Source organism: Oncorhynchus kisutch, unplaced genomic scaffold (assembly GCF_002021735.2).
Source record: "Oncorhynchus kisutch isolate 150728-3 unplaced genomic scaffold, Okis_V2 scaffold3649, whole genome shotgun sequence".
Lineage (NCBI taxonomy): Eukaryota > Metazoa > Chordata > Actinopteri > Salmoniformes > Salmonidae > Oncorhynchus > Oncorhynchus kisutch.
In genome coordinates, this window is record NW_022265594.1 from 147,938 (window position 1) to 167,221 (window position 19,284).

General features: G+C 42.5%; 1 pseudogene; it reads left to right on the forward strand.

The window, feature by feature from the left end:
* The first annotated feature begins 1,404 nt into the window (after positions 1 to 1,404).
* On the forward strand, positions 1,405 to 13,025 carry LOC116371766 (uncharacterized; annotated as a pseudogene).
* Positions 13,026 to 19,284: the final 6,259 nt, after the last annotated feature.

Here is a 19,284-nt window from a genome sequence, read left to right on the forward strand (position 1 = left end):
ATGTGATGGTGGTGTAGGGAACAGAACAGTGTAGTGACCACAGCATGTGATGGTGTAGGGGAACAGAACAGTGTAGTGACCACAGCATGTGATGGTGTAGGGGAACAGAACAGTGTAGTGACCACAGCATGGGGTGGTGTAGGGGAACAGAACAGTGTAGTGACCACAGCATGTGATGGTGCTGAAGGGGAACAGAACAGTGTAGTGACCACAGCATGTGGTGGCGTAGTAGGGGAACAGAACAGTGTAGTGACCAGAGCATGTAGTGGTGGTGTAGGGGAACAGAACAGTGTAGTGACCACAGCATGTGGTGGTGGGTGTGTAGGGGAACAGAACAGTGTAGTGACCACAGCATGTGGTGGTGTAGTAGGGGAACAGAACAGTGTGTGACCAGAGCATGTAGTGGGGGTGTAGGGGAACAGAACAGTGTGTGACCACAGCAGGTAGTGGTGGTGTAGGGGAACAGAACAGTGTAGTGACCACAGCATGTGATGGTGGTGTAGGGGAACAGAACAGTGTAGTGACCACAGCATGTAGTGGTGCTGTAGGGGAACAGAACAGTGTAGTGACCACAGCATGTGATGGTGGTGTAGTGGAACAGAACAGTGTAGTGACCACAGTATGTGGTGGTGGTGTAGGGGAACAGAACAGTGTAGTGATCACAGCATGTGGTGGTGGTGTAGGGGAACAGAACAGTGTAGTGACCACAGCATGTGGTGGTGCTGTAGGGGAACAGAACAGTGTAGTGAACACAGCATGTAGTGGTGGTGTAGGGGAACAGAACAGTGTAGTGACCACAGCATGTGGTGGTGGTGTAGGGGAACAGAACAGTGTAGTGACCACATCATGTAGTGGTGGTGTAGGGGAACAGAACAGTGTAGAGACCACAGCATGTAGTGGTGCTGTAGGGGAACAGAACAGTGTAGTGACCACAGCATGTGGTGGTGCTGTAGGGGAACAGAACAGTGTAGTGACCACAGCCTGTAGTGGTGCTGTAGGGGAACAGAACAGTGTAGTGACCACAGCATGTGTTGGTGTAGTAGGGGAACAGAACAGTGTGTGACTGTTTCCTGTGTCCAGGTTGACCCCGTCTGTAGAGAAGTGTCGTAGTCTGGAGACTGTGATCTCTAGGCTGGAGATGCTGAATGTGGGAAAGGTAGGTAGGTAGGTTACTAGGTAAGTGTGTGTGCATGTGTGCGCGTGTGTGTGCATGTGTGCGTGTGTGCATGTGTGTGTTAAAGTTCCTAATGTAATGTATTTCATGATGATATGTGATATTGAGAGACCAGTAGAAATATTCTAGTACGTCTTAACAATATGAATATATTCATGTTCTTTATTTTATATCAGTAGTCAGGTTTTATATTCCTTCCTCATTGTTGTTATCTTGGTTGTTTTAGAAAACATTGGATGGTCCATCTCTGCTACTGACCACTCTGGAGGAGATGAACTCAGATGAGTTGAGGAGATTCCAGTCTTACCTGATTATTGGCAGGATGTTAGACTTTCCTCCCATCCCAGAGAGTCAGCTGGAGAACACTGACAGACAGAACACAGTGGATCAGATGGTGAAGAGATACGGCCCTGAGGGAGCTGTGAGGATCACACTGGGGATCCTAAGGGGTATGGACCGAGATGATGTAGCAGAGAAGTTACAGAGAGATCACACTAGAGGTAACATAACAATAATGTACATCAATCTATACATCACCATCACAGTTCAGTGTAGGTCTAACCAGAAAGAACATTCAACTGACTTCATAATAACATTCAGCAGACCCCTCTTTTATAATGTTTATTCATGATGTATCCAGGTGACCCCTCTTTTATAATGTTTATTCATGATGTATCCAGGTGACCCCTCTTTTATAATGTTTATTCATGATGTGTCCAGGTGACCCCTCTTTTATAATGTTTATTCATGATGTATACAGGTGACCCCTCTTTTATAATGTTTATTCATGATGTATCCAGGTGACCCCTCTTTTATAATGTTTATTCATGATGTATCCAGGTGACCCCTCTTTTATAATGTTTATTCATGATGTATCCAGGTGACCCCTCTTTTATAATGTTTATTCATGATGTATCCAGGTGACCCCATGATGATTAAACAACAATCCAACATTCATTACATTCCATACATACAGTCACCAATACAGTAGGGAAGATTTCACAAAATCAAATCAAATTTATTTATATAGCCCTTCGTACATCAGCTGATATCTCAAAGTGCTGTACAGAAACCCAGCCTAAAACCCCAAACAGCAAGCAATGCAGGTGTAGAAGCACGGTGGCTAGGAAAAACTCCCTAGAAAGGCCGAAACCTAGGAAGAAACCTAGAGAGGAACCAGGCTATGTGGGGTGGCCAGTCCTCTTCTGGCTGTGCCGGGTGGAGATTATAACAGAACATGGCCAAGATGTTCAAATGTTCATAAATGACCAGCATGTTCGAATAATAAGAAGGCAGAACAGTTGAAACTGGAGCAGCAGCACAGTCAGGTGGACTGGGGACAGCAAGGAGTCATCATGTCAGGTAATCCTGGGGCATGGTCCTAGGGCTCAGGTCAGTTGAAACTGGAGCAGCAGCACGGCCAGGTGGACTGGGGACAGCAAGGAGTCATCATGTCAGGTAATCCTGGGGCATGGTCCTAGGGCTCAGGTCCTCCGAGAGAGAGAAAGAAAGAGAGAAGGAGAGAATTAGAGAACGCACACTTAGATTCACACAGGACACCGAATAGGACAGTAGAAGTACTCCAGATATAGCAAACTGACCCTAGCCCCCCGACACATAAACCACTGCAGCATAAATACTGGAGGCTGAGACAGGAGGGGTCAGGAGACACTGTGGACCCATCCGAGGACACCCCCGGACAGGGCCAAACGGGAAGGATATAACCCCACCCACTTTGCCAACGCACAGCCCCCACACCACTAGAGGGATATCTTCAACCACCAACTTACCATCCTGAGACAGGGCCGAGTATAGCCCACAAAGATCTCCGCCATGGCACAACCCAAGGGGGGGGCGCCAACCCAGACAGGATGACCACATCAGTGAATCAACCCAATCAGGTGACGCACCCCTTCCAGGGACGGCATGAGAGAGCTCCAGTAAGCCAGTGACTCAGCCCCTGTAATAGGGTTAGAGGCAGAGAATCCCAGTGGAAAGAGGGGAACCGGCCAGGCAGAGACAGCAAGGACGGTTCGTTGCTCCAGAGCCTTTCCGTTCACCTTCACACTCCTGGGCCAGACTACACTCAATCATATGACCTACTGAAGAGATGAGTCTTCAGTAAAGACTTAAAGGTTGAGACCGAGTTTGCGTCTCTGACATGGGTAGGAAGACCGTTCCATAAAAATGGAGCTCTATAGGAGAAAGCCCTGCCTCCAGCTGTTTGCTTAGAAATTCTAGGGACAATTAGGAGGCCTGCGTCTTGTGACCGTAGCGTACGTGTAGGTATGTACGGCAGGACCAAATCAGAGAGATAGGTAGGAGCAAGCCCATGTAATGCTTTGTAGGTTAGCAGTAAAACCTTGTAATCAGCCCTTGCTTTGACAGGAAGCCAGTGTAGAGAGGCTAGCACTGGAGTAATATGATCACATTTTTGGGTTCTAGTCAGGATTCTAGCAGCCGTATTTAGCACCAACTGAAGTTTATTTAGTGCTTTATCCGGGTAGCCGGAAAGTAGAGCATTGCAGTAGTCTAACCTAGAAGTGACAAAAGCATGGATGAATTTTTCTGCATCATTTTTGGACAGAAAGTTTCTGATTTTTGCAATGTTACGTACATGGAAAAAAGCTGTCCTTGAAATGGTCTTGATATGTTCTTCAAAAGAGAGATCAGGGTCCAGAGTAACGCCGAGGTCCTTCACAGTTTTATTTGAGACGACTGGACAACCATTAAGATTAATTGTCAGATTCAACAGAAGATCTCTTTGTTTCTTGGGACCTAGAACAAGCATCTCTGTTTTGTCCGAGTTTAAATCATGACTATACAGTGCCTTGCTAAAGTATTCGGCCCCCTTGAACTTTGCGACCTTTTGCCACATTTCAGGCTTCAAACATAAAGATATAAAACTGTATTTTTTTGTGAAGAATCAACAACAAGTGGGACACAATCATGAAGTGGAACGACATTTATTGGATATTTCAAACTTTTTTAACAAATCAAAAACTGAAAACTTGGGCGTGCAAAATTATTCAGCCCCCTTAAGTTAATACTTTGTAGCGCCACCTTTTGCTGCGATTACAGCTGTAAGTCGCTTGGGGTATGTCTCTATCAGTTTTGCACATCGAGAGACTGACATTTTTTCCCATTCCTCCTTGCGAAACAGCTCGAGCTCAGTGAGGTTGGATGGAGAGCATTTGTGAACAGCAGTTTTCAGTTCTTTCCACAGATTCTCGATTGGATTCAGGTCTGGACTTTGACTTGGCCATTCTAACACCTGGATATGTTTATTTTTGAACCATTCCATTGTAGATTTTGCTTTATGTTTTGGATCATTGTCTTGTTGGAAGACAAATCTCCATCCCAGTCTCAGGTCTTTTGCAGACTCCATCAGGTTTTCTTCCAGAATGGTCCTGTATTTGGCTCCATCCATCTTCCCATCAATTTTAACCATCTTTCCTGTCCCTGCTGAAGAAAAGCAGGCCCAAACCATGATGCTGCCACCACCATGTTTGACAGTGGGGATAGTGTGTTCAGGGTGATGAGCTGTGTTGCTTTTACGCCAAACATAACGTTTTGTATTGTTGCCAAAAAGTTCAATTTTGGTTTCATCTGACCAGAGCACCTTCTTCCACATGTTTGGTGTGTCTCCCAGGTGGCTTGTGGCAAACTTTAAACAACACTTTTTATGGATATCTTTAAGAAATGGCTGTCTTCTTGCCACTCTTCCATAAAGGCCAGATTTGTGCAATATACGACTGATTGTTGTCCTATGGACAGAGTCTCCCACCTCAGCTGTAGATCTCTGCAGTTCATCCAGAGTGATCATGGGCCTCTTGGCTGCATCTCTGATCAGTCTTCTCCTTGTATGAGCTGAAAGTTTAGAGGGACGACCAGGTCTTGGTAGATTTGCAGTGGTCTGATACTCCTTCCATTTCAATATTATCGCTTGCACAGTGCTCCTTGGGATGTTTAAAGCTTGGGAAATATTTTTGTATCCAAATCCGGCTTTAAACTTCTTCACAACAGTATCTCGGACCTGCCTGGTGTGTTCCTTGTTCTTCATGATGCTCTCTGCGCTTTTAACGGACCTCTGAGACTATCACAGTGTAGGTGCATTTATACGGAGACTTGATTACACACAGGTGGATTGTATTTATCATCATTAGTCATTTAGGTCAACATTAGATCATTCAGAGATCCTCACTGAACTTCTGGAGAGAGTTTGTTGCACTGAAAGTAAAGGGGCTGAATAATTTTGCACGCCCAATTTTTCAGTTTTTGATTTGTTAAAAAGTTTGAAATATCCAATAAATGTCGTTCCACTTCATGATTGTGTCCCACTTGTTGTTGATTCTTCACAAAAAAATACAGTTTTATATCTTTATGTTTCAAGCCTGAAATGTGGCAAAAGGTAGCAAAGTTCAAGGGGGCCGAATACTTTCGCAAGGCACTGTATATCTCTTCCTGAGCTTCCTAATCTGGAAGATGAACCAGAATAATCTGGCAGAGAAGTTAGAGATCAGAGAAGTAGGACTGTAGACAAGGACCCTAACTGACTCTCTATCCCCCTCCTGTCTTCCCCTCTGTTTCCCTGTTTCTCTCTTTCCAGTTCTACTGCTGACCAGTCTGCAAGAGCTCACTGAAGATCAGCTGAAGAAATTTCAGTCTTACCTGACTAGTGGCAGGATATTTGGCTTTCCTCTCATCCCAGAGAGACAGCTGGAGAACACTGACAGACAGGACACAGTGGATCAGATGGTGGAGAGTTACGGCCCTGAGGGAGCTGTGAGGAACACGGGGAGGATCCTGAGGGAGATGGACCGAGATGATCTGGCAGAGAAGTTAGAGAGAGATCACACTAGAGGTAACACTGTTAAGAAAATGTGTCAAACGTTCCTTCAAACAAAAGACAACATGATTTAAATGAATAATTGATAATGTAATAAAACAAACACCATTACCTCTCTTCACTTCTATACCTGTATCTACCACAGCAACAACATGGTGGAGAGACTCATCAGACAGTGATAAATGGAGAAGGAGGAAGGAGCATAAGGCAATGAGAAAAAGAAAAGAAAAAGTCAGTTCTACCCTCATATGTTACATCACCTGTACTCACTGTCATAGTCAGTTCTACAGTTCTACCCTCATATGTTACATCACCTGTACTCACTGTCATAGTCAGTTCTACAGTTCTACCCTCATATGTTACATCACCTGTACTCACAGTCATAGTCAGTTCTACAGTTCTAACCTCATATGTTACATCACCTGTACTCACTGTCATAGTCAGTTCTACCCTCATATGTTATATCACCTGTACTCACTGTCATAGTCAGTTCTACAGTTCTACCCTCATATGTTACATCACCTGTACGCACTGTCATAGTCAGTTCTACAATTCTACCCTCAAATGTTACATCACCTGTACTCACTGTCATAGTCAGTTCTACCCTCATATGTTACATCACCTGTACTCACTGTCATAGTCAGTTCTACAGTTCTACCCTCATATGTTACATCACCTGTACTCACTGTCATAGTCAGTTAATTTCAACACACCAAAACATCGGAGAATATTCCTGTACCACGTTGTGTGTGGTGATGTTCATGTTCTTTATATCAGTAGTCAGTATTTCTATTCTCTTATCATCTTTGTTATTTTAGAGACCCTCCATGTTGGATGAGTATATTCCTGTACCACGTTGTGTGTGGTAATGTTCATGTTCTTTATATCAGTAGTCAGTATTTCTATTCTCTTATATCTTATCATCTTTGTTATTTTAGAGATCCTCCATGTTGGATGAGTATATTCCTGTACCACGTTGTGTGTGGTGATGTTCATGTTCTTTAAATCAGTAGTCAGTATTTCTATTCTCTTATCATCTTTGTTATTTTAGAGACCCTCCATGTTGGATGAGTATATTCCTGTACCACGTTGTGTGTGGTGATGTTCATGTTCTTTAAATCAGTAGTCAGTATTTCTATTCTCTTATCATCTTTGTTATTTTAGAGATCCTCCATGTTGGATGTTCCAGCTCTGCTGCTGACCGGTCTGAAGGAGCTCACTGAAGAACAGCTGACGACATTTCAGTTTTACCTGACTACAGACCAGCTGCTTGGCTTTCCTTCCATCCCAGAGAGTCAGCTGGAGAACACTGACAGACAGGTCACAGTGGATCAGATGGTGAAGAGATACAACCCTGAGGGAGCTGTGAGGATCACACTGGGGATCCTGAGGCAGATGGATCTGGATGATCTGGCAGAGAAGTTACAGAGAGATCACACTAGAGGTAACATGTACATTCTGGCTATCAATCTATACATCACCATCACAGTTCAGTGTAGGTCTAACCAGAAAGAACATTCAACTGACTTCATAATAACATTCAGCAGACCCCTCTTATTTATTGTGTGTATCCAGGTGATCTCATTGAGATTAAACAGAAAGCAATCATTCATTCCATATAATACATCAAATCAACAGTACAATGGCTCAGTAGGTAAGATACATAGGTAAGATATTACAAGATATTACAGATTGCACTGTCTAATCATGTCACGCCTGCTCCCGCTCCCCCTCTCTGGCCCTCGAAGGCACCAGGCTCCCCAGCATTACGCACTTCTTCCACCATCATTACACACGCCTGCTCCCCCTCTCTGGCCCTCGAAGGCACCAGGCTGCCCAGCATTATGCACTTCTGCCACCATCATTACACACGCCTGCTCCCCCTCTCTGGTCTTCGAAGGCACCAGGCTGCTCAGCATTATGCACTTCTGCCACCATCATTACACACACCTGCCTTCCCCCGTCACGCGCATCAGCGATTATTGGACTCACCTGGACTCCATCACCTGTGCCATATCCTCCCCTATATCTGTCTGTTCCAAATATCTGTTCCCTGCTTCAGGAATAACGTTAGTTTGTCGTTGCATACCGGGTTCTGAGGGCGTCTGTTCCTTATTTAATGTTCAACTCCCCGTACCTGCTTCTGTTCTCCAGCGTTGGTTCTTACAAATCATGGCTATACATCTTTTCTTGAGCTACCTAAATTCTAACCAATCAACAGAAGAGTCAGTTAGTAAGAGTAATGTTTGTAGGGGACAAGCTTATTGACAGTACATACAATACTGATATAAGAAAAAGAAGCCTGGAGGGGAGGCTAAACAATACATTAATATATCTGACATGTAGGACATCTATCTCTCTCTCTCTCTCTATCTGACATGTAGGACATCTCTCTCTCTCTCTCTCTCTCTCTATCTGACATGTAGGACATCTCTCTCTCTCTCTCTCTCTCTCTCTCTCTCTATCTGACATGTAGGACATCTCTCTCTCTCTCTCTCTCTATCTGACATGTAGGACATCTATCTCTCTCTCTCTCTCTATCTGACATGTAGGACATCTCTCTCTCTCTCTCTCTCTCTATCTGACATGTAGGACATCTCTCTCTCTCTCTCTCTCTATCTGACATGTAGGACATCTCTCTCTCTCTCTATCTGACATGTAGGACATCTCTCTCTCTCTATCTGACATGTAGGACATCTCTCTCTCTCTATCTGACATGTAGGACATCTCTCTCTCTCTCTCTGACATGTAGGACATCTCTCTCTCTCTCTCTGACATGTAGGACATCTCTCTCTCTCTATCTGACATGTAGGACATCTCTCTCTCTCTCTCTGACATGTAGGACATCTCTCTCTCTCTCTCTCTCTGACATGTAGGACATCTCTCTCTCTCTCTCTCTCTCTCTCTCTCTGACATGTAGGACATCTCTCTCTCTCTATCTGACATGTAGGACATCTCTCTCTCTCTATCTGACATGTAGGACATCTCTCTCTCTCTATCTGACATGTAGGACATCTCTCTCTCTATCTGACATGTAGGACATCTCTCTCTCTATCTGACATGTAGGACATCTCTCTCTCTATCTGACATGTAGGACATCTCTCTCTCTATCTTTTCCAGCTTGGCTGCTGAACTCTCTGGAGGAGCTGAACATAAACGAGCTGAAGACATTTCAAAACTACCTGAATAGTGGCTTGGCTTTCCTCCCATGCCAAAGAGCCAGCTGGAGAACACTGACAGACAGGTCACAGTGGATCTGATGATGAAGATATACGACCCTGAGAGAGCTGTGAAGATCACACTGAGGATCCTGAGGTGCATGAATGACCATGATCTCACTGAGAAGTTACAGAGTGATCACACAGGTAAAACAACATGAATCTGTTCTTTAAAAGTTCCATTAGTTGTTTATAGCTACATTGATTGAGTGCATCTTTACTTCACACAATGAGAACCCTCCGGCCCTGAGGAAGCTGTGGAGATCACACCGGAGATCCTGAAGAATATGAACTGGGATGATCTGTCAGAGGAGAGAGAGGTGAGGAAGAGAGGGGATGTTTGGGTTCACAACAACAATACCTGCTAAAAGACATGGAGACAAGCTGACGAACAATGACCAACAGAAAGAGAGTCACCAAATGAAATCCTCTTCTAGTTGGCTTTCATCTAGCAAGGGTTCAATTGGAGTGAGGAACAAGTCAGAGTACTGACAGCTTGCTTAATTCCCATGGAGAAGTGAAACATCACAGAGTTTATAAAGCTGACCTAATGCCATGGAGAAGTGAAACATCACAGAGATTATAAGGCTGACCTAATGTCATGGTGAAGTTAAACATCACAGAGATTATAAGGATTACCTAATGTCATGGTGAAGTTAAACATCACAGAGATTATAAGGCTGACCTAATGTCATGGTGAAGTTAAACATCACAGAGATTATAAGGCTGACCTAATGTCATGGTGAAGTTAAACATCACAGAGTTTATAAGGATTACCTAATGTCATGGTGAAGTTAAACATCACAGAGTTTATGAGGTTTACCTAATGCCATGGAGAAGTGAAACATCACAGAGATTATAAAGGTGACCTAATGAACCAGAGTTGATGAGGTTTACCTAATGCCATGGAGAAGTTAAACATCACAGAATGTAGAACAGTGGACCAGGGCCTGTGTACTACTGACCCTCTTCTGGTAAGATCTTTACTGGAAAGACAGACAGAATGACCGACTGACCAGTTGACTATATAAGGCCCGAAGGGATGTGGTATATGGCCAATATACCATGGCTAAGGGCTGTTCTTAGGCACGATACAAAGTAAACAGCCTGCATACAACCCTTAGCTGTGGTATATTGGCCATATACCACAAACCCCAGAGGTGCCTTACTGCTATTATACACTGGTTACCAATATAATTAGAGAAGTAAAAATACATGTTTTGTCATACCACGGCTGTCAGCCAATCAGCATTCAGGGCTCAAACCACCCAGTTTATAATAACAGATTTGTTCAGTATATATTGTTTCTACATTTTAGAGGTTTCCTGAGGACTTTGAACCAGAGGACTATGATCAGGAGGACAATAGAACATACCGGTAACTTGGTCTTCTCTTACTTGTTTTTACAGTTATAGTTTTCCATTTATGAAAGGATAATAGATACTTAACTTATTTAACTTTAAGAATATGAAGTCTTAAAGAACAGTTTATGCCATTTGTCATTTTAAAAGAAACACCAACACTGCTCTTGCCAGAATCAATTATTTAAGATCTAATTAAACAACTTCCATACACAACGTGATAGTGACAGTGTGCAGGTATTTATTTAGCTTTTAAGATATTGAATTATTCCCACACACCAACAACAAGCAAACTCAGATGTGCTTTTCCTATTTGAAATGCATTGTATGTCATACATTTGTTATACACTACAGGTTTGTTCTACAGGTTCCAGTGCCCCAGTGCAGGTCTGTTCCAGTGCAGTATAACAGGCCTGGTGTTTAAGATGGAGGGAGAAGTAGAGGTTCTCTATAGGACAGTCCCCTGGGGCAGGAGGCTTCTAGCCCAGAGTGTCAAGAGGCCTGCAGGACCCCTGTTCAAGTTTAGATGCCTTAAGGGGTCTGTCTGTCAACTACACCTCCCCCACTGTGAGATCTGCCCTGGTAACTACACCTCAAACATACTGTAAGATCTGCCCTGGAAACTACACAGTTAATAAGAAAAGTGATTGTAGTGTTTTCTATCTCTTGTTACTTTCTAACCAACAATGCTGTTTTATTTTTCTTTCCCAGGTGGTGGATGTGACTTCCTGTCTGTAGCCCATGTGACTGATGACATCATTGAGTTAATCCCTCCTCATAAGATAACAGAAACACACGTCATAATAAACATCTATGGATTCTGTGATTATGGCCTCATCAAGGATAAGGATGCTCCTGTCTTCCCTATCAAAGCCCAGGTGTTGTTGTTCTACCATCCATCAGATGACCCTGAACTGGAACCTGTACTGCATGTGTTGTTGCTGCCGCGGAACGTTGTCCTAATGAAGGTGACAACTGTAATGCCATAACGGACATTTGACTTATTGTCCTATCGGGGATTTGAAATTAATTCTGAATCCTAGTTATTGTTATTGTGAAGATATTTTGCTCTCATCAAGATAATCTACTACTCTACTCTAGGTGCAAGAGGAGAGGGCGAGGAGGAATGGCATGAGAGAAACCTTCATTGAAACAACCTCTGACTGTGAACTGACCCCTGATCAGATTTACAGCCTCTCCACTGATGGGTATCATAAGGTGACACCTAAGGTAGTGATGGTTAATAGTTCAACATCCACTGAATAACAGGAAAAACAGCTGGACTCAATCAGATCCACCTTAACTCCTGATAACCAACAACTGCATAGCAGATTCATCGTTTTGATTTAGATGATGTCAGAAAGGTAAAACCATTAGTTGCACTGAGGGACATTAGTAATAATCCCAACAGTGGAACATGTTGTAATATACACCTTGATTAGGATGATACAGGTGTGGTTTTGTGACAATGACAAGAGCAGCCGCTCAGCGATGTGAACTCCAACACGGTTCCACCTCCGACACCTAAATAAAACCAATGATCTGCCGTGCAGGTGTCAGGTAGCCTGGGTTAGTGCTGGATCTGACTGAATCAAAGACTTCAAGAGGAAGTTAATGTTGTTCAACTGACACTGTCTTATGTTTGTCCATTTTTTGATCCAGAACAAAAAGTTTGATAATGATAAAGACTACGAAAACTACACCACAACGTTTGCGGTATTCTTACCTGCCAAAGTTCAAAAAGCTGAACTGACATTGAAGAAGAAGAAGAATATAGCCTGGTCCATATTAGACCTACTGTCCAGTCTATTTGTGAATCATGAATATCCGTGGAAGGGTTTCTACAGATACCAAGGTAACAGTTCAGATAAAACAGTCCATGTTTGATAAAGCACTAATCAGTGTAATGTAAACTCCTAACTCCCAAGGAGAGACAGGCCCACCGCTGGGCAGAGGAGCATAATTAATGACTGAGATTATTACTGATGTCCTGTATTGTAAGATCAATACAACTGAATTATACATTTTTCTGATATAAGTTGATCACACTTTTAAAATTTGTAATACATACACTTGAGGTTATAGACCCTTTTTCTCCTCTGTCTGTCCAAGCCCCTGTCCCTGCAGCCACTCCTGCCAAACCCTATACTTTCCCAGGACGAGACTTCATTCCAAAACACAGGATGGCTCTAGAGACTCGCCTGGGACTGTTACAGCCCATATTCCCTCGTCTCCAGGATCATGGAGTTCTGATTCACGAGGAGAGGGAGGAGGTGGACAGCAAATCCACCAAGACCCTACAGAACCAAGCCCTGCTGGACATGGTGGTAAGGAAGGGGGCTCGCGCCCAGGAACACTTGTACCAGGTCCTGAAGGAAGTAGATCCCTGCCTGGTCGAAGACCTGGAAGAGCAGGCAGTCTGAGAGGGAACCATGGATACAACAGCATCAGGATATATATCACCACAATACTAATACATGCTCTGAAAGAGACAGACAGACAGACTGAGAGGTCACCATGGATACAACAGCATCAAGATATATAATATCACAATACTAATACATGCTCTGAAAGAGACAGACAGACAGAGGTCACCATGGATACAACCTCAGAAGATATCAAAACGTCAGAAACAGAGAGCAGCACTTCGAGGAGCTACTGTCTACCAGACAACCTACCTGTGTTACTCTGGTACACTGGCTACAGACTACAAGATCAGGGCTACTGTCTACCAGACAACCTACCTGTGTTACTCTGATACACTGGCTGCAGACTACAAGATCAGGGCTACTGTCTACCAGACAACCTACATGTGTTACTCTGGTACACTGGCTACAGACTACAAGATCAGGGCTACTGTCTACCAGACAACCTACCTGTGTTACTCTGGTACACTGGCTACAGACTACAAGATCAGGGCTACTGTCTACCAGACAACCTACCTGTGTTACTCTGATACACTGGCTGCAGACTACAAGATCAGGGCTACTGTCTACCAGACAACCTACCTGTGTTACTCTGGTACACTGGCTACAGACTACAAGATCAGGGCTACTGTCTACCAGACAACCTACCTGTGTTACTCTGGTACACTGGCTACAGACTACAAGATCAGGGCTACTGTCTACCAGACAACCTACCTGTGTTACTCTGGTACACTGGCTACAGACTACAAGATCAGGGCTACTGTCTACCAGACAACCTACCTGTGTTACTCTGGTACACTGGCTACAGACTACAAGATCAGGGCTACTGTCTACCAGACAACCTACCTGTGTTACTCTGGTACACTGGCTACAGACTACAAGATCAGGGCTACGGTCTACCAGACAACCTACCTGTGTTACTCTGGTACACTGGCTACAGACTACAAGATCAGGGCTACTGTCTACCAGACAACCTACCTGTGTTACTCTGATACACTGGCTACAGACTACAAGATCAGGGCTACTGTCTACCAGACAACCTACCTGTGTTACTCTGATACACTGACTGCAGACTACAAGATCAGGGCTACTGTCTACCAGACAACCTACCTGTGTTACTCTGATACACTGGCTACAGACTACAAGATCAGGGCTACTGTCTACCAGACAACCTACCTGTGTTACTCTGATACACTGACTGCAGACTACAAGATCAGGGCTACTGTCTACCAGACAACCTACCTGTGTTACTCTGATACACTGGCTACAGACTACAAGATCAGGGCTACTGTCTACCAGACAACCTACCTGTGTTACTCTGGTACACTGGCTACAGACTACAAGATCAGGGCTACTGTCTACCAGACAACCTACCTGTGTTACTCTGGTACACTGGCTACAGACTACAAGATCAGGGCTACTGTCTACCAGACAACCTACCTGTGTTACTCTGGTACACTGGCTACAGACTACAAGATCAGGGCTACTGTCTACCAGACAACCTACCTGTGTTACTCTGGTACACTGGCTACAGACTACAAGATGATTGAATTTCTATCTGTAACATGGTGAATGTTGAATCATCTTGGACAGGACTCAGACAACATGTGAGACTTAACATCTACTGACTTGTACTGGACAGCTGTACTGGCTGAACACCAGATATATCTCTGTTTAGATATAGAGTATATGTTTATATAATGGTATTTTTAAGAGCATCTTTTAAAATGAATGACATTTTCCAACAATAGGGACTAGTCTCCTTTTGTGATTGATCAGGAGAAATAGGAGCAACTCTTGAGATAAGGACTGTGTCCTTTATGTTTGACTTCTCTTCAGACTTAATCAGGCTGAATCTCAGGGACTCATTTAACTCTCAGGGAAAGATGTCATATTGTGTAGTGTTTAAATATCTGGTATAGTGTTTTGTAATTGCATGAATCTATTTCATCTCCCTCAATTCAATTGAGATTACAAATACTGTGTATCAGCAGTAGGGGGAAGCAGCCCCACTGTCCGCCCCACCAGTTGTTTTTGTTGCCTAGCAACAGAGCGTCGCGTAGCATAGGAGCGTCGCGTAAGCATAGGAGCGTCGCGTAGCATGGTAAAAATAGTTAAAGTGAATATTGTGCTCCTCTATTGTGCATAAAAGGACGTTCAAGGGGAAAACAGTGTTGTTGTTTACAGCTTCTTTGTAATATTGCAAATGGACGTGGCTGTTTAACCATTAAGGATTCCAGCTTTAATCAGCCTGAATGTCAGGGAGTCATTTCACTCAGGGAAATATGTACTGTAGTGTATAACAGAGTTGTGGTCAATTCAGAATTGAATTTAGAATGGCTCATAAATTCAATTCATGAATTTGAATTAATAAGCAGGATACCGAATTGCATTTCAAGGAAATAGAGTTGAATTCAGTAATATTCAAATGCCTATTCGATTCTATAGTTGTAGTCTATGCAAATATACATCTTGTAAATAAAATACCAAACATGTTATATACATGCATATAAAATGATGAAACAATTGATTTTCAGGACAAACTCTTAAAATGAATGAAAACAAGGAAAACAAAACCTGTAGTTATATTTCATTAATCACTTAAATGTTGTTCAATATGGGGAAAATACATTTCCCACAATGCATTAGTCTAATGCACAAATTTACCTTATAGCCTTCAAGACAAAGCCAAACAAATGAAATGGTTGGTGGAAATATAATGGTCTATTCTAAGTACTAAGGTTAATAGAGTATAATGAACATTGTTTCCAGAGAAAAGTGATATTCTTTGGTTTCTGGAAGTGTGACCTGTCAGATTCAATGAAACTCATGTTCTGTGACTGAGTGAAATTTATTTGAATTACACTGAATTAAATTATACTTCCACGTTTTTTGGCCTGGTGGTAGATCGGTCAACATGCCCTTGAGCAGGGTATTGACCCTGGATGCTTCTGTGTGTCGCTCTGAATGGGAATCTGTTGGACTGTAGTTATTGAGCAGCTTCACATATTGTACGTTTCAAATATTCAATAAATAAAATTTCAAAAAAATTATACTTCCTGTCACTCATTCAGATTCTACATCCTGTGGTGTGGCCAATTGAAATTTAATCTCATGGGTGGAATGGGAGTCAATTCCCAAATTCTTTATTGAGCACAAACCTGGTGTATAAAATATCTGATATCATATTAGGAAATCAGTCAATTGATATGAATTATTTAGGCTCTAATTTATGGATTTCACTATTGGGCAGGGGCACAGCCATGGGTGGGCATAGGCCTACCCACTGGGGAGCCATGCCCAGCCAATCAGAATGAGTTTTTCCCTACAAAAAGGCTTGATTACAGACAAAAATGCTCATCAGTTTCCTCAGCTGTCCGGATGGCTGGTCTCAGACGATGAAACCGGATGTGGAGGCCCTGGGCTGGTGTGGTTACACTTCGTCAGCGATTGTGAGGCTGGTTGGATGTACTGCCAAATTCTCTAAAACGACGTTGGAGTTTGGGGGAGGGGAGAGGGAGAGAGGGGGGGGGGGGGGGGGGACTGTCCACTGGGACACGAGGCTTCTAGCCAAGAGTGGCAAGAGGCCTGCAGGACCCCTGTTCATGTTTACATGCCTTAAGGGGTCTGTCTGTCAACTACACCTTCCACACTGTGAGATTCATTCTGGTAAGTAATACATTTCCAGGGAGGTTATAGACTATGTATTCTTAATCACCATCAGTAGCATCACTACTCCACTACTGGGTTGTCATTGTCATCTGAACAGAAGACTAATGTTCTCTTTCTCTCCTAGAGGGTGGATGTGACTTCCTGTCTGTAGCCCATGTGACTGATGATGACAGTATGGAGTTTCTCCTTCCCCTTGAGGCAACAGAAACTCATGTCATTTTAAACATCACTGGATTCGGCAAATATGGCATCACCAAGGAGCAGGAAGCTCCTGTCTCTCCTATCCGTGCTCTGGTGCTACTATTTTACCAACTCCCAGATGATAATAATAGTTCCACCCTAAATGTGTTGTTGCTGCCCAGAAATGTTGACATTGATGAGGTAAGTAGATCAGAGTTGTCAAACTCCTCTTTGGTTGGAATTCTATCAAATTTGCACTGTTGAACTCACCTTTTGCCACAGAACAATATTTTGGGTTGTAATGTAATTGGGCTGGGTTCATCCAGACAGATATATTTTGGGGTGTAATGTGATTGGGCTGGGTTCATCCAGACAGATATATTTTGGGGTGTAATGTGATTGGGCTGGGTTCATCCAGACAGATATATTTTGGGGTGTAATGTGATTGTAAATGGTGAATCCAGACCTGGGGGTCTCTCACTCACCAACCCAACATCTTAACCATTACATCAAGATGATACCCTCAAGATCCGAGGGCAACATTTGGGCTTCCATGTTTCAGGTATTGCTACTAAATCATGACAGTGTGTTCCAAACCATTTCTGATCCTCTGAAGGTGTGTAAGACCAGGAGGACAAGGACTGGAGACAGAGAAATCTACATTGAAATAAATCCTAACTGTAGACTAACCCCGGACCAAGAATACACCCTCTCCACCGATCTAACAGATGAACATCACATAGATCCAAAGGTAGGCTAATAAATATGAGCTAAGACTTAAATCATTTTTGTGATGCTACCTTGATAAGATATAGAAATCACATACAATTCTGTTTGGCTTGATACTTGTGCTTTTTTTTCTCTCCAGGAAGCAGAGTTTGTGGATTATGATTCCTATACAAACTACATGCCAACATTTCAGTTGTGTTTACAAACTGTTATTAAAAGAGTGAATCTTCTTCTGGAAGAACATGGCGGTCCTGAAAATGAACGTGTATGGGACCGCCTTGTTTCACTACCAGGTAACTGAAACTCAGAGAGAGTAGGAGTTACAATATAACTAGTTGTAATTAGTAGTAGTAGTAAATTAAAGTATATGGAACCGTAGTAGTAGTAGTAGTAGTAGTGATAACAGTAGTAGTAGTAGTGATAACAGTAGTAGTAGTAGTAGTAGTGATTGTAGTAGTAATAACAGTAGTAGTAGTAGTGATTGCAGTAGTAATAACAGTAGTAGTAGTAGTGATAACAGTAGTAGTAGTAGTAGTGATAACAGTAGTAGTAGTGATAACAGTAATAGTGATAACAGTAGTAGTAGTGATAGCAGTAGTAGTAGTAGTAGTAGTGATAACAGTAGTAGTAGTAGTGATAACAGTAGTAGTGATAACAGTAGTAGTAGTAGTGATAACAGTAGTAGTAGTAGTAGTGATAACAGTAGTAGTAGTAGTAGTAGTAGTGATAACAGTAGTAGTAGTAGTAGTAGTAGTGATAACAGTAGTAGTAGTGATAACAGTAGTAGTAGTAGTAGTAGTGATAACAGTAGTAGTAGTAGTAGTAGTGATAACAGTGGTAGTAGTAGTAGTGATAACAGTAGTAGTAGTAGTAGTGATAACAGTAGTAGTAGTAGCAGTAGTGATAACAGTAGTAGTAGTAGTAGTGATAACAGTAGTAGTAGTAGTAGTGATAACAGTAGTAGTAGTAGTAGTAGTGATAACAGTAGTAGTAGTAGTAGTAGTGATAACAGTAGTAGTAGTAGTGATAACAGTAGTAGTAGTAGTGATAACAGTAGTAGTAGTAGTAGTGATAACAGTAGTAGTAGTAGTAGTGATAACAGTAGTAGTAGTAGTGATAACCGTAGTAGTAGTAATATTAGTAGTGATAACAGTAGTAGTAGTGATAACAGTATTAGTAGTGATAACAGTAGTAGTAGTGATTGCAGTAGTAGTAGTAATATTAGTAGTAGTAGTGATAACAGTAGTAGTAGTAATATTAGTAGTAGTAGCAATATGAGTAGTGATAACAGTAGTAGTAGTAGTGATTGCAGTAGTAGTAGTAATATTAGTAGTAGTAGTGATAACAGTAGTAGTAGTAATATTAGTAGTAGTAGTGATTGCGGTAGTATTAGTAATATTAGTAGTAGTAGTAGCGATAACAGTAGTAGTAGTAGTGATAACAGTAGTAGTAGTAGTGATAACAGTAGTAGTAGTAGTGATAACAGTAGTAGTAGTAGTGATAACAGTAGTAGTAGTGATAACAGTAGTAGTAGTGATAACAGTAGTAGTAGTAGTAGTGATAACAGTAGTAGTAGTGATAGCAGTAGTAGTAGTAGTAGTAGTGATAACAGTAGTAGTAGTAGTAGTAGTAGTAGTAGTAGTGATAACAGTAGTAGTAGTAGTAGTAGTAGTAG